The 16,252-nt window shown below is 48.2% G+C and overlaps 1 protein-coding gene across 5 annotated transcripts in view; it reads right to left on the bottom strand.

Moving 5' to 3' along the window:
* ATP2B4 (ATPase plasma membrane Ca2+ transporting 4) overlaps nt 1–12,273 on the bottom strand; it is a 93,378-nt gene extending 81,105 nt beyond the window's left edge. For 4 of the 5 annotated variants that reach the window (XM_057730143.1, XM_057730145.1, XM_057730146.1 and 1 more), the window contains exon 1: nt 11,871–12,273. The gene's annotated coding sequence lies outside the window, so the exon portion shown is untranslated. Of the gene's footprint in view, nt 1–11,025; nt 11,121–11,870 lie in introns of those variants that run through there. The other variant, XM_057730144.1, reaches the window with a different exon arrangement.
* Nucleotides 12,274–16,252: the final 3,979 nt, after the last annotated feature.

The raw sequence follows: 16,252 nt of genomic DNA, 5'->3' as shown, positions 1-16,252 counted from the left end.
ATGGGTGCTGCACATGTAAACCAGGGAGCAGAGAAGAGAGTGCTCGTAGCTCCAGAGAAAAGATGCAGTCCACACGGCTGGCTGCACTTCCCGCTGCTAAAGTCTGTGATATTTCTCTGCAAGCTACTAAAGCCCCCTTTTCCTTTTGCTTCTTTGGGTTGGTTTCTGTTCTGCAACACGATGATCTCTAAGACAAATCCAGTACTTGTCTCAGAAGGTGGTTGTTGTGACATAATTTGAAAGCAGTGTATTTAGTTGACATTCAATAAATGCTGTCGAATCTCTCCCTGTTCTTGTCAACCAGTCAGTCATCCAGCAACGGAAAGAGAAAATTCAGACATGGGCTAGACTAGGGCTAGACCTCAGCCCATGTTTTATGAACATCTTTATTAATCTGTAAAATGAAGATCATACTGGTACTGACTTTATTGTCCGCTAAGAATATTAAATGAGATAATCCAAATTTAATGCCTAGTACATAATTAATGGATGTTAGCTCAGACTATTACTGCTACTGCTGTTATTATTTAAGATGCAACACATGTTATTTTAGTTCTTGATCTAGGTAAGGACAGAGGACACAGAGCAGAATCCAGAGTGGACAGTGAGAGATCAGAGAAGGATGCGCTGGCAAGGGGCGTCAAAGGACTGGGCAGTAGAGAGGACTGAAATGCGAATTGCAAAATGAGAAGGGGGACACTGGAGTAACAAGCCTTACACACATCCACCACTTCAGCTTTTACACAGTGCTGCCATCTGCCACGTCTCACTTGTCCATCACAATGCTCTATAGGGTCGATAAGGAAAGGTGATAGTATACACACTTTATGAATAGGAAAACTGAGGTTCCATGAAGATGTGTATAACAAGTACCAACCAAATCTAAATCCACTCTTTTATCCTTCAATGTCACACTGCCAAGTAGGGGAGAGCTGAAATGAGAAGTATGGATTGGAGGAGAAACTGGAGGGTTTCTCTGGAAGTTTATTTTTTTCATTCTGAGGTTCCATTCAGATCCCTCTGCACATCCCAGCTTCAGAATGTCTCTGAGACAAAGACAGTGTCTCTGCTTACGTTCTCATCAGATTCTGAGAACGTAAGCGAGGTGTTGCAAAGTCACACAACACTGCGATGCCAGCCTAAGGACTGGGTATACCAGGCTGGACAAACACCCAGCTTCAGCACCAGGCCTTGGCCCAAAAGACAAACGACAAGGGCAAGTCCTTCACCATTAGGCCACAATGTCGCTGGTAACACAGGGGTGCCCCTCCCAGCTCAATCCTTCATGGAATCTAGGCCTATTTTCCTGAGGTCAGGGGTTAAAGATATTCTCCAAGGACACACACGCAAGTTCCCTGGAGCACTGCTACATCAGGGCTTGTTGTGGGTGCCCAGGCTCAGGATACTTGTCCTGGAGCTGAAAGGAGGCGATTCTCAATCCTTCCCTGCCTTCTGGACACCACTTCTCCCCAAATCCTAACATAGTGCCTGGCACACAGTTTGTGCTTACTTTGTGTCTGTTGAATGAAGAAATTAATATATGAACAAGCAAATGACTGACGGATTGGCTCTGACAATAAATCGATCTCTGCTGCCCCATTACAGTGGCTCAACCCCGCAGATTTTTAGCCCCCAAATCAGAGCTCCCAGCCAACCAGGGTTAGTCAGCTGCCAAGGAAGATGTGAAGGTCAGAGTGCTTCCCCTCCACACTCCTTCCAAGCGGCCACATGCTGAGAAAAGGGCAGGGCTGGGGATACCCAGGCCGGAGGAGGTCCTTTTCCAGGACGTGTGCTTCCCTCTCCATTACCCTGCCTCTCCCAGCTCAAGGCCCAGCTGCCTGGGAGGGGCTGTGGAAAGGACCAAGAGAAGAAACCCAGGTCCATTAGGAGCTACACAGTGGTAAGGGTGGTGCCAAAAGTGCTCCTCCTTTGCATTTTCTCTAGTCCTAATCACCTTGTTAATAATAGCAGCAACAATAGCAGTCACAGCACAGCACTGTCGTGGTTTCTAGCATCTTTCTTCCAAAAAGCTTCCAGCACATGACCTCATCATCCTGCACATCATCCTAAGAGGGGCTGGAATAATTCTCCCAGTTACATGGGTAGAGAAATTGGGTACCAAGGTGGTTTGGCATTGATCTGGCTCATGCAGTGATGCGCTGAGGGGCTCAGGGGCCCAGTCACAGACTTGGAGTGGGAAGAACTGGGCTTGGCTTCCAACTAGTCTGGTGTCCTTGGGCAAGTCTCTAGGTTTCAGTTTTCTCACTTGGGATAAAGGGAAATCGGATCATTTCTCCAGCTCTATCCATCTCAAATGCTCTGGCTCAATAAAATGAGCTATCCTCCAGCCCAAAGCCTGGTGATTGACCTCCCCTATACCAAGGTCAGAAAGCCCCTGGAAGTTTGGATGCCAGCTGTGTCTATCCTAGCATCCTAACAGATGTCCTACGGGAGCTTCCCACAAAGAAGGTTGTAGTACAGACGGCAGGGAGGAAACATCAAAAAAATCATCCTAATGGTCCATGAGCACCAGGAGAGCAAGCAGGCAGCAGGCTGCTGCTGAGGCCAGATGCCATCCTGCCTGAGACCAGGGTGCTGGCTCAGACAGAGGGCTGGAGGCATTCCAGCAGGAGGGAGCAGACAGCCTCCCTCACCTGCCAGAGCATCTGACTCTCCACGATGCTGAGTGTCCTCAGCCAGATGCATCAGCACAACCCTTCCTCCTAATCCACCCCGCCCCCATCCTCTCCTCCATCAAAGCTATTTTCTCTCCTCATTCAAATCCTGTTTGGCAATCACCTCCTCCAAGAATAATTTTCAGGTGAGCACTGCCAAATTCTGGTCTCCACATTTCCACTAATACCCCTTCAGCTCCCAGCATCACTGTGCCAGATGAGGCTTCAAGTGTGTGTCCCCGCTATTGTCTGCCATGAGAGGAGGGAAAAATTAGACGGATATTTTCTATTTCTTCCTTTCTTAGTTTCCTCCATTCTCAACTCCCAAGATAAGAAGCAGGGCATTCAGGGCACAGGAATAGTGAACAGCACTCTCCTCTCTACCCATGGGCAGCTGTCCTGGCCAGTTACCAGAAACGCTAATGCTAAAATCTCAACCAGAGTCTGGACAAGGGCTCTGCCAACGTGTCTACCTCCAGGACCAAAAGTCTGGATTGAGAGGTAGGACAAGCTGGCCTAGCCCCTGGTGGCTTTACCCAAATTTCTCTAAACCCAATCCATTGTTCAGACGAAAACCTCATCTTTCCATCTCACAGCACTGACTGTAGTTCCTGATTTCCAATGTCTAATAATATTAATATTAGGTTGAATCATACTAAACTGCCTTTTATAGGTCAAAACCGATTAGGTTGGACCTAATAACTCTTTGGGGAAATCATGTTCCTTAGAAGATAGTAAACTCCCTGAAGACTTGGATTTCTGTATCTCTAGCCAATCTTTCTTAGTTTCTGGCTTAGGACATCACAGAACCATGGCCTTGGAAGGTGCTGAGTAGGCACTGAATTGAACTTCCAGACAGGTGGAGATGGGGAATCTAAGAACCTGTTCTACTCCCAAACCTTGAGGTTGTGGCTGTCCACAAGGCAGATCATTTTAGGTCTCCTTACGTCTGTTATCCTGGGAAGAAGGATGGAACTTAGCTACAGGCTGTTACATTGTGCTAGACTCTATGATAAAGAGCTTGGTTTGGGTGTTGAGAGTCTTGCCTCGTTGTAGAAAAGGAGAGTCTTGAGTCAGAAATGCCTGTTTGTCCAAGCTTGGTTTCATTTTATTGTGGCGGAGACAAGGCCCAGAGACATCACCTGCCTCTGAAAAGGTCACACAGTAGTCAAAAGCCCAGATCACCAGTTTTCTGACTCCCAGTCCCATGTTCTTCTGGCAGGCCTGGCAGCACAAGAGAACAAACTTCTCCCTGTCTGCCCCCTTCCAACTTCCTGGCTCCTGCTCTTTCAGGCTCCCTAAGCAAGACAGAAGGGGAATTGACTAAAGAATCAAGAGCCCTCTCCTACATGAAAAGAGCCCTGAGTCACACAGGGCCTTAGCCCCAGGATTTCCAGGGAGAAAAGAGAGGGGGAGAGAGAGAGTTGTGAGCAATCCTGGAAACCTGATCTCTCTCCAGAGCCAGGACCAGGCTGAGAAGGCAGTGGTGGACAGCGTGGTAATTTGGGTCAGTGACAGTGCAGCCGCTATGCAGTCTCCAGCAAGGGAGGATCTCGGAGCCCTTGCTTAGCCCATACGTGAAGGTTCAGGACAGGCACAGCTGGGTTCTCTCAGAAGCACCTCATTATAGAATTTAGAAGGGATGTGAAAGGTTGGTCAGAAACAACTTCTGAACTATTGGTGGATTCCTCCTCTTGCAATTGGGGACCATCCTCAAAAGGCAAGTGGGTGATTCTGGAAGCCCTCAGTTCCCAGGCTTCCTCAGCTGGCCCATGGCATCATGGGGAAGTACCTGCTTCTACCTGTAGCTCCAGGCCTGCTCCCACCCAGAAAGAAGAGCCTGATGTTGACGGCAGTGAGGGTGAAAACAAAGACTCCCTGGGGAGGGTGCCTTGTGGGGGCTAGGGGGCTGAGAAAAGATGCCCTGTTTGTCTGGAGTCAGGGAGATGAGTGAGGGGAGTCTAGGAATCTGGAGTCTTTCCTGGCATGTACTTCTCTCCCTACCTCGGTATTAGGAAACATTTCAAATCTGAAATGTTGAAAAAATACTATAATAAGCAACTCCAGACCCTTCACTTAGATTCACCAATTGTTAGCATCGTGTATGCCTTCTCTTGATGTATACACACACACACACACTTTTTTTGCTGAACCATTTGAAAACCACTTGCAGACACTGCGCCCTTGAATACTTCTGCATAAATAAAGATGTTCTCCTATAAAACCATTATCATGACCATTAGGGCACCTTTAAAGATTAACAATAATTACATGTCATCTAATATCTATATTAAAAATTTCCCAATTGTCCCAGGATGTCTTTTATGGTCTTTCTTTTTTTTTTTTTTTGACCCAAGATCCAATTAAGGTTTATTTATCTCTTCAGTTTCTTTAAATCTAGACTACTTTCTGCCTCCTCACCCTTCTCCCCAAACACACAATTTTTATGTTTCTTTAATGAATTCACTTTTTTAAAGGCTCAGTTGTCAAGTAGAATGGCTCTCATTCTACCTCAGCAGATGCTTTTTTTCTCTCTCTCCCTCCCTTCTTCCCTTTCTCTCTCTCTTCCTCCCTTTCTTTCTCTCTCTCTCTTTCTTTCTCTTTTTATAACATCCAGAGATGCCTGCTTTATTTCTTCCTAGGTGATTGCATTTCAGGCTGATGACATCAAATAACAGTCTAATTATCAACTAATTTTGTACCTCTGAACACCTAGGAGATTAGCTAAAACACTAGCCAAAAAACAAGCTACCATAGTAAGTGCTGGTAAGGATGCAGAGCAGATGGAATTCTCATACAGTGTTGGTTCAAAATGGTACAGCCACTTTGGAAAACAGTTTGGCAGTTTCTTATAAATTATAGTCCCAAAGAAGTGAACGATGGTCCCACAAAAACCTGAATCCAATGTTTATAGTGAATTTATTCACAACCTCTGAAAACTTGGAAACAACCCAAATGTCCTTCAACTAGTGAACGGATAAACAAACTGAAACAACGGACCACTACTCAGTAATAAAAAGGAACACACTCCTGAGACACACAAGAACACAGGAGGATCTGAACTGTGTCGTGCTGAGTGAAAGTTAGACACAAAAGACCACATCCAGTGCAATTCCATCGATAGGACGTTTGGGAAAGGCAAACAGTATCTCATGGCGGTGATCACTTTCGTCCAAACTTATAGAACTGGACACCAAAAAGTGTGACTTTTACCACACAGGAATGGTTAAAAAGTGAATAAATTTGTTAGAAGGGTATTTAAGGAAAAAAAGAAAAAAAAGAATGGTTCTCATTCTAGATTTGTCTTTTGTCTCCTCACGACTAGATTAGGGATAAACATTTTCAACAAGAATATAGGTGATATGATTGAACTTCTTACAGTAAGCACATCAGGAGCAACTAATACCAGGTGGTCCCACTACTGCTGATGTTCGGTTACTTGGTTAAGGTGGTCGGTGCTGACTGGCCCCATTGTAAAGACAGGTGTTTCCTTCTGTAAAGGGTAAGTAATTGTGAGGCGATACATTGAGACCAACTTTTTATCCAGTGGTCTTAGCAACCATTAGTAAGCCTAGCCTGAATCAGCTATTACATTAGGGCTGCAAACCCATAAGCCTAAAGTTCTATTATAACTTCTACACTTCATTAGCTGGCATTTATCTGTAAAGAGTTTTCTCTCCCTGCTCCTCCCTGCTCCATTTTAACTGTCAGAATGGACTCAAGGAATCTTTTATTGTGTCTTACAATCTGTTACTGTTACATTCTTTTTCATGCTCAATGTGTCCAAGTTTGTCCAGTGGCTCCTTTAAGTCAACTCCTGTGTGCTTTTGTCATGAGCATGTTCTAGCTTTCTGGCATGACATGATCACTTGTTTCCCAGTCCCACACTTGGAATCAGCCATTCCTCCAAGGAGCACTGCTTTCTTTTAGTAGAAAGTGGTACTCCGAAATAGAATTCCAAGCACTAGGTGTGTTCAATGCTGTTGCACAGTACTGCTTCTACATCCTTCCAGGGGACAGACCTAGGAGATATATAAAGAACCACAGAATCACCTTCCCCCATTTTTATCTCTCTTCTTCCATAGTGAAACCCTGATTTCCAGAAATACCGACACAGCTACTGCTTCGATCTATCCTGGAATAATCAAAAAGTTTCCATTTTATGACACCAACACCGCAAAGTAAAGTTCAAGATTTTTTTGCAGTTCTTTTCATCCTTAGAATATACATTCCAGTAAGGACAGAGTTAGGGCATTAAACTCAAAAAGTACTTGAATTAACTCCTTTATTTGTAGAGTAATCAAATTGATATTGTTAGGATCTTTGTTTCTGTTGTAGTCAGCTTTAGGGTTTGCTTTTTTCTTTCATTTGGATCTAATTTAATTTGTGAATATGTAAGATATTTACCTGGTTCAAAAATCAAAACAGTCTGAAAAGGTATATCAGGAAAGCTTCACTCCTCTCTCTATCCCCTCTACCCTGTTTATACCTACCCCCTATAGGTACCATTTTAATTAATTTCTGGTTTATCCTCCTGTGTATGTGTGTATGTATATGTACATTTGCAAAAAAAAAAAAGTCTTATTTTTCCCATTTTCTCAACCCAAAGGTGGCATACAATATGTACTCTTTTGCATCTTGCGTTTTTTACTTAACATATCCTAGAAATCACATCATATCAGTTCATAGAACTCCTACTCATTTTTTTGACTGTATAATACTCCATTGTGTGGATATACTGTTGTTTATTCAACCAGTCTATGAAGGATGGGCATTGATCGTTTCCAATGATTTCCTTTCCTATTACAAATATGCCTTAAAGAATTGCCTTGTGCACGTCTTTTTGTATTTGTGAATATGTATTTTCTGGATAAATTTCTAGAAATAGGACTGCTGGGTAAATGCATATGTTGTTTTGTTAGATATTGCTAACTTGTTCTCCAAAGGGGTTGTACTAGTTTGCACACTGATTTTGCAACCTAGGTGGAAGATCATAGCAAGATGCTATGAAGTGTTCTGAGCTGAGAGTTTCCCTGAGCTTACCTGAGAGTCCTTAACCTCCCCACCAATAAACACACGACCCCAAGCTCCCTCTGCCCTAGTGATCTGGCAAGAGGGCAAAAGCTAAGGAGTCTCACTGATTTCATTCCAGTCCATCTCCCTGAATTATCCCAAAGATTTCTGGACTTAACTTGAGAAACCAGAGCAGAGAGAAATGATGAGGCTGAAGGCTGTAGCCAGAGAAGAACTAGAGTGAGGAGAGTCCAAATAGAGGGGGGGGGGACCCTCGTCCTTGACACCTATGTTCTCACCTCCCTTTTCTCTCCTTTGGCCTCTCTGCTACGCCCCTCTCCCAACACAAATTGCCTCCAGGAGCTCCTCCCCTGACTGGCAGTCCTTGGCTCTGGTTCTAACCTGGTCCTGCCTGGTTTCCCTCCTCAGCCCGTGTTTACTGGGCTGAACACAGAGGACTGGCTTAAGGTGGAGGCAGAAGTCCCCGTTATTTCTGTTTTAACACATGCAGAGGAAATAAGTCAGTGGAACAGGAATGGCTCATACAAGGGAAAAAGGAAAGAGGAGACAAAGAGAGATGATAGGAGAGGAAGCGGAATACAAAACATTCCACAGGAGCCTTCTGGACTCCAGCCCCGGGGCCAACTTTATTCCTCTGACCCATTCTACAGAAGGGGGAAATGAGTCAGGAAAGGATGTCATTCATCCCTGCTGACTCAGCCCAGGTGTTCTGCTTCCTTATGACCCAGAGGCCTTGCTTTTCCTATCCCTCCCTCCTTCTCACCTCTACCCACCAAATACCAATCAGTGATGACAGGAGTCTATGCATGTCTGAGGAGCAGGGAACTAGCTGGGAAGGGAGCCTTGTCTGAGGGTAGGCTGGGGGGAAGAGGTCAGAGGGCAGGAAGAATTCCTCCAGGGAAGGCAGTGAGGCCTAGGGTAGGGCATTCCTCTTCAAAGTCAAACCAAATACCTGGGTCAACCTAAGCCAAACACGATTCTTAAGGTCCTGGGACCAAGAATGAACATCCTCCTTTCCTCCCTTCAAGGCTTGGTGGACGTGGAATGCCCTAGATGAGCAGGCCTTACCCTTGTCTCTGGGTGCTGGGTCCAAGGCCAGGAGAATAGAAAAAAGGAGAAAAGGGCCCATGGCGGTTGCTGAGAGAAGCTAAGTTCTTAAATAAGAGGCAGTTTCCTGTGTAAGATTTGAATTGCTGGCAGGTGGCAGCTGGGTCAGTGCTGCGCTAAGTGGCCCAGGACCCCTCTTCTTCTCGAGAGGCTGCAGTCAGTGAGAGTGGGAAAGTGTAAGGCTTCCCTTGCTCAGGGACCTCTGCCCCTCCCCCACACCACCTAACTTCTTCCCGCGCTCACACCTCGGGCAAGCTGCGCTACTTCTGTCCCTAACTGGGCCCTCCCATTTTGACTTTCTTCTGACACCAAAGGCCATAGAAATCCGACAAATCTGACTCAGCACTCCCTCCCACCATAGCTGTGGAAGCGGCTTTCCTCTACGCAGAGGGGAAACCGAAGACCACAGGGCAAGCTAGGAATCAGCCCGGATGAGGTTGATCCCCAGATCTGCTGATTCCCAGATTCCCCCCAAATGGCCACTTCCTCCTCTCAACAACCACTGACCAGGCGCCTAGGTGCTGGGGATTCCGAGGGCAAAAACGAGCTGCGTTCCTTCGACTTGACCTTGAATCCAGCCAGGGACACGGCGACGGTAACTGGGAGTGGAAGTTCTTTCTCGGAGGCAGGAAACCTGCGCTCCAGCTCTCCGAGCGCCCGGGGCAAGAAGGAGTACTCAGATTCCCGCAGAGCCCGAGGCGCGAGCGGCGCTGCGGGAGGGGCCGCCACCGGGCGTGGCCGCGGCAGCCGAGGGGAGGGCCTGGGCCGAGGGTGTGCGGCGGCACCGACCCTGCCCCGCGGCCCAGGCGGGAAGGGCGGGGGCTGCGGGGAGATCCCCCTCCCCACCGTCGCCCCCCGCCCACGACTCCAGGCCCCGGGACGGCCGCCTCCAAGCGCGCCCAGAGCCTCAAGGAGAAGTCCCCCAGAGCCTACCAGAACGTATCCCTGGTCAGAGCACTGGAAACTGGAAGGCGGGCTGCGGGAACGGTGGGATTCTGGGCTCCCAGCGGCGTGCGTTCGGGGTTGTACCTCTGCAAGATGGTGGCAGGGAGGATGGGGTTCCCCTCCCGGGCTTTCTGCAGCACCAAGGCATGGATCCTGCCATGGGGCCCCTGTCCACTGGGTAAGGCCCCATTCCCTTCTCTAGCAGAATCTAGGGAGAAAGGAGCTGTCTGTCCCTGGGGTACAGGCCGATCAGTCATCCAAAACCTCAGAAGGAAAACTGGTTCCTGTTGCATCCCGACCCCCATTTCTGCTCTCCTCCAAATCTTTTGCCTCCTTCTTTCCAGTTTCTAACCTCTCGCCTTGACCACTCTTCCAACCAAACTAGCTGGGGCAGAGGGCAGATGCTTCTTTTCCACAACCCACCCCCGCCCCAGCTTCAGGTACAGGATCCACCTCCCAGAGCACCCTGTACCCTCTCCGAGAGTCAGGTCCCCAGGCCACCACCCCTAGCCAATCAGCGAGGGAACTCAGCTCTGCAGCTCTTCCTGCTCTCCTCCTCCTTAAACCTTCCCCTACTCAGCCCTAACCCCTAGGCCCCTCTCTGTGGCCTGTCCCAGCCTAGGATGATCCTGGTCTCTTCCTTTTAAATAGGGCCTGAAGCTGAGGGAGTTGGGGGTGGGGTGGGGGTGGGGCAGGGAGGGAAGGGGCAGCTCTGAGGAGAGGCTCAAGGAAGGAGAGGAGGATCTTCAGACTCCCTGCCAGACACCCCACCCAGAGGAGGAGATGGTATGGGAGAGTGGGATTTTACTTCCCCTCCCCCAGTGGTGCCAGTTGAATGCCCGCCTATTTCTTCAGCTGAGACTCCCCCCTACCAGGCTGGCTGGCACCGACTGCAAGTTATTGTCTAAGTCTGGTCGGGCAGGAATACCCAGGAGGGTGATGTCTCTGGCCAGCAGAGTGCCCACTCTTTCCCAGGATGTGGCTAGCCACTCCCGCGTCCTCCACACCCAGCAAGAGAAGAGCCGTGGATCCTTCAGTGAGATGGAAGAGTGTGAGGCTGGACTCGCCTGGAGAGGATGCCAGTCTGCCTCCTCCACCCCAACAGCGAGCCAAGTATTTCAGTGAGTGTGTTTGTGAACGAAAGACAGGAGCGACAACCCCAGCCTTTAATCTCTAGCTCTTCAGCAAGGCAGCGCAGTGGCCCAAGATGCTCAGGGACCCTCCCAAGGATGCCTGTGGCCGACCCCCAACGCCAAACACTCACCAGCCCCACAGTCACCAGCCTTGAAAGTGCAAACTTTCCAACTTCACCCCTTCTCCTTTCTCCCCTTTGGGAACAGCTATATATGGGGCGGTGCCCTCAGAGATACTCATACAGTTGGTTCTTGACACTCGGCACACACTCAAACAACAACGGTCCGAGGGAACTCCCAGCTTTTTCCACGACTAATTATAGACATGAAAGTCTGAGGATGTTTTGCAAGCCGCAGAGAGAAACTGCTGAGGTTTCTCTACAAAGCCAAAGAAATTTAATTTGTGCATTCCCCTTCCCCACCCCCAACTTCTCCCAGCTCCAGCCTCCACCCACCCCCCAGTGAGCCCTTCTCTCTGTTCCCATTGCTGCCCCTCCTTCCTGTTGAAGATTTCATACTCTTTTTTTTTTTTCCATCTCTCTTTGGGGCTTTCAAGAAAGGGAACAGACGCGGAAAATATTTTTGCAACAGTTTTCCATTCTGCGTCTCATTCCCAAGCCAAGGGGGAGGGGGAGGGCAGGAACGAATGGGGGAAAACAAATGCTTTTTCCAAAAGCTCAATTTGGGTATGAAAAATACAGTCTCTCCACTTCCCTACCCCCACAGTCCAGGAACGACAAAAATTAGGGGGGAGAAAAGGAGAAATCACTTGTTTGATTATATGGCTTCTAAGAACTGACTCTAGGAAGGAAACACAGTATTTGACAAATCTGTGGACACACGCATACACACCCTAAATCCAGTCGCAAAAAAATATGTTAGGAGGAGAAAATTCAGGGAGTTTTAGAACCCATTGAGAGGAAAGAAAGAAACTAAGTTTACAAATCAAGATTCAATTCATTCTCTGCAAGCCTACCTCTCTTTCTAGCACAGATCCAGGCTTCTCCACGCGGGACTCTCCCTCCGGCTTTCCATGGACAGGGGTAGGGTGGGGGTGACCACCCACCGGTCTCCCCAGTGTTGCAACCACGCCGGAGACGCCGGCTGGTCTCTTCTGCCTTTCCAGCCACGACCAGGGAGTGGGCTGGGTCTCCTCCCCCGGCCCTCCCAAAGGGAAGGACCTCTCAGGTTCCTGGAAGGAAAGGGTGCAGGGGAGCCGGGTGGGTATCTCTGGCCTTACTCTCCTCGGAGGGATGGTTCCCCAGGAAGTTCGTGCCCTCCTTCAACCCCCAGCTTTAGATGGTTTCAAGAGCAGAGCTTTCTTAAGAAAATGCTTGTCATGGCAACAGCTCCAGTCAACTCTGGCCAGACTCTGGCTCACCAGCGGGCCGGAGCGGGAGGAGAAAGCGGAGGAGCGAGGGCTGGACCGGGGGTGGGACTTGGCGAGAAGCCAGATGATTACTCCACTGTTAAGGTGGCCCGCTTGCGAGCTGCGGCTGCTTCCTGGTTTGTCTTAAGGCGGAATGGGGAAAGAAAGGGAGGAATCCTCTTTCCTGTGGGGTTTCCTCCCCGCCCTTTCTCTCCAGTGTTGAAAGCGAAGTCGGGTGGGGGTGGAGAGGGGAGTGGACGTGGGTGGCGGTATTCGACCGTTGCTGGGTGGAGGGAAAAAAGGAAGCTTCTGCAGGCGGTTGGCTTCCTGCAGCTCCTCTCAACCTCTTACTCACTTAGACCCAGGATCCAGAAACCCAAGGTGTCTGAGAAAACTTGGACCATCCCCTGCCACCCTCCTGCCCCTGTCTGGGTAGGCAGCCCACTGGAGAAGGATAAGGCATTGCTTTGGATGCAGACACCTATACAACAGCTTTGCTTATACACACACCTTAGTACACAGTCCTCACCCAGATTTCACACACAAACTCCAGGGTAACTTTTTGCTCCCCCTTGCCTCTTGTGCCCATCAGAGCACAGTGCATGATAATAGCTGCCTACTTTTGAGTCCTACTATGTGTGGGCTATGGCGCCAAAAGCTTTGTATATATGGTTTCTAATGCTCATGGCAGTCTTGAAAGGTACTTATTATCTTTATTTCAGAGTTGAGGAAATTGAGGACCAGTGACTCGCCCAACGTTACACATCTGGTTAATAACAGAGCAAGGATGCAAGGCCAAGTCAGACTGACTCCAAAGCCCATGTACTTTCCTGCACTTGTATCATGTTCCAGCACACGTTTTCATTTTAGTTTGCACACACTCAGGCATCCATGCACACTTATACATAAACAATAAACTGTTAATTATAACCAGCAGACACACACCCACTAGCACTGTACAACAGTGCCACCCCTAGATTCTGCCTAAAACCTTCCGGCTTTCAAGTGTAAACAAGCACCATCAACTGGTTCACGCTGCATATCTTCATTGACTGATATATTCCCACACCTACCTCAGCAGACGCGTGTACACACACGCGCGCACACACACACACACACACACACACACCCTACGTATGCTAATGGAAGGCAGGTTAACACACACCTCAGGGGTTAGAGTTGTAAACTCTGCTGTAGAGAAGGTGACTGGCCACAACTTCAGAGTTTGGGAAGAAACCTCTTTGATCCTTCCATCCTAACTCAACACCTCACACCACACCTGTCCTCCTTTGCCATCTGACCTCCCTATCCTGCGATGAAGAACCATATGCACATGGAGAAACAGAGTTGTGAATTAGACCCTTGGAGTCTGGTTTCCCTCTGCCTGTTAGGACTGTTACCAGTGTCCTAACATTTGGGTCCTTTCTTTCCTCTCTTTATTTTTCTATCCTAATATTTCTCAACAACTCATCTACGTCCTATTTCTGAGCCAGGGAAAGTTAAACAGGCAAAAGTAAAGAAACTTTTTAGAGTGGTTGGGCTGGGCTCAGAACTCAGAGTTTCCTAATGTGGTGCTAGAGATTGCCTACTGCCATCTATCTTGGGAACCGAAGCCAAAATAAGCCCCTGCCTATCCTTGTGCCTTTCCTTCCCAGCCCAGCCCAGCCCAGCAGATGGAAGATTCCAGAGGTGTGGAGGGGAGTTTAGGATCACCCTCTATGGAAGCCTTCATGGATTGTTTCCAAGCAGTCCTTTCTTCCTAGGGATTGAAAGTCTCACCCTCCTTGGCATTTAGAGGACTCCTCTGATCCATGCCACTCCACTCCCCAGGGCATTTCAGTGGACAAACTGATGGCAGGGATAGAGATGGTACCCTGTTAGAGTTTGGGAGAGCCTACCAAAATGTCAGCTTCAGGAGCCCTGATCAGTTGTTGGGGAAGACGGGAATGAAAGGAAAGGAATCAGCAGAACAGAACTTCAGATGTAATGGCTTCTCAGGCTCCCAGCTGGATTGCAGCAACTTGACATTTGAGTCCCCAGTGAGTGTCAGTTGCATCTTTATCAGGAGAAAGCCAGTCTCTGAAATGGTGCTTTAAATGTATTAAACTGTATTTTAAGCTTGTCTCCAGTGGCCGTGCGTGGAGGCCTTGCCTAACTGTTCCGTAAGCTTGTCTTGGAGAAGTAACAGTTCAGGCGGTCCCATGAGTCAATCCCATTAAAGGAAGCGTCTACTTTGGTCTCCTGTCATGTGGGGGCTGGAAAATGATCGCTGGTTGGTATTGGAAAGGCTGGATCCTCTCCTCAAACTCCTTGGGTTCCAGGGAGGCAGGCTGTACAGGGAAGGTGCTGCCCAGAGGGGCTCTGATGTCTGTCCGACCTCTGGCTGGCTAGGGTCCATGGGCCAGTGTTGGGTAGGTCTGCCCAGGGTTCCCCTCACCGGTGGGGGGTTGTGGGATGAGAGGAGAACCCCCCACCCTATCCCAGCTTCAGCCGCCTGGTAGACAGGAGGGAGAATACGGAAGTGGGGTTGCCACAACATGATCTCTATAACTGAGCCAGCTCCTGAAGCCTGTGTTTTCTGGAAACCCAGAAGCCCTGGTGCCTTGTTTCTTCCAGCAGCAGGCTTGAGGTCTACAATGGATACAAATAAATCTACCCATAAAAATAACCACCAAGTGTGGGAGAGTAGAGTCGTGCCCCTTCCCCCACCATGGCAAGAGGGGGGGTAACTGTCTACAGCATCAAAAGGTCCTGTTTGGGCTGTTGTGTGTGGCTGGCTGACTAGCCTCTGACTAGACCCTTTTCCTTCTTATCCCTTTCATGCCCTTGACTTACATGTTCTCTGCTCCTTTAGCTCCAGCCCGGCTCTCCTCAGCCAGGTGTCATGGCCTCCCCAGAGCAGGTCAGTCTGGCAGGCTTCCATCACTGTGGACCCTTGTCCCCATGGTGACTCGTACTTGAAGAAAATGCAGTCAGCCTTGTCTCTCCCTTAGCTGTTTAACAGAGTATGTTCCTCTGGCCTCTTGAGAGCCCCACCTTGAGTTCCCTAAATCACCTGTGCCATTTCTCCCCAGCTTTCTTAAATACAGACTGTCCCTCTCCTTACTGTGAATATCTACTGTTTTATCTGTTGAGAACAGCAAACATCCTCTCCATGCCCAGGCCCAATTCTTCTTTAAGATAATCTTTCTCCTCGTTGTTAATATGGGAACGGTCATTTTATTAGAGGTCCCGTCCCTACCTGATCCAAACTGAGCCAACTATATAGTCTTTCCTGAGATTTCTGAATTTAAGGATAAGAGAAGATGAGGCTTGATTCCCTCTAGTAGTGAACACTCTGAGGAGTGAAGCCCTGGAAGGATGTGGGACTGTGTCCCCTGCCACATGAAGGAAGCCTGCCTTCGGGAAAAGGAAAGCTCACATGCAGAGGGAGGCAAAGAAGAAAGCTAAGGAGCCAGTTCTGGCGGCATTTGAATCAACTCTACCTTACATCCTACTGTACCCTTGCCGTTCCTACAAATGAGTTCATTACATGACTTATTAGGAGTGCATAATCTAGACTATATTGGGTTTTTTGGTCACTAAGTAATATAGAAATTAGTAATAACAGAATGTAGAAATGTAGTATGGAAACCGTTAAGATGGTACCTGCCACTTAGAGCCAGCCACTCCTTTCAGTGAATCTTATTCATCCCTTATACTCATTACTGAATATCTGCTATTCAGCTCAGTGTACATTTATTGAATGACTACTGTTTCAACATCCACTGGGCCCAGATGAGACATACAGAGATGACAAAGCTGACAGTTTAGTGGAGGAAAAAGAGATATTCATAGCATAAATAACCACAATGGAAGGTGTTATAGTTATTCTTTTAAATGTATTTATTGAGTGCTTACTATGTGCTAGACAGTGTATGTTGAAATATGAAGTATGAAAATACTCCTCTGGAAATTCCAGGGAGTGATTGCTTCGGATAAAAACAGAA

The sequence above is a fragment of the Hippopotamus amphibius genome, chromosome 3 (genome assembly GCF_030028045.1).
Source record: "Hippopotamus amphibius kiboko isolate mHipAmp2 chromosome 3, mHipAmp2.hap2, whole genome shotgun sequence".
Lineage (NCBI taxonomy): Eukaryota > Metazoa > Chordata > Mammalia > Artiodactyla > Hippopotamidae > Hippopotamus > Hippopotamus amphibius.
The sequence above is the reverse complement of the archived record's forward strand: the minus strand, read 5'-3'. Positions and strand labels throughout refer to the sequence as shown.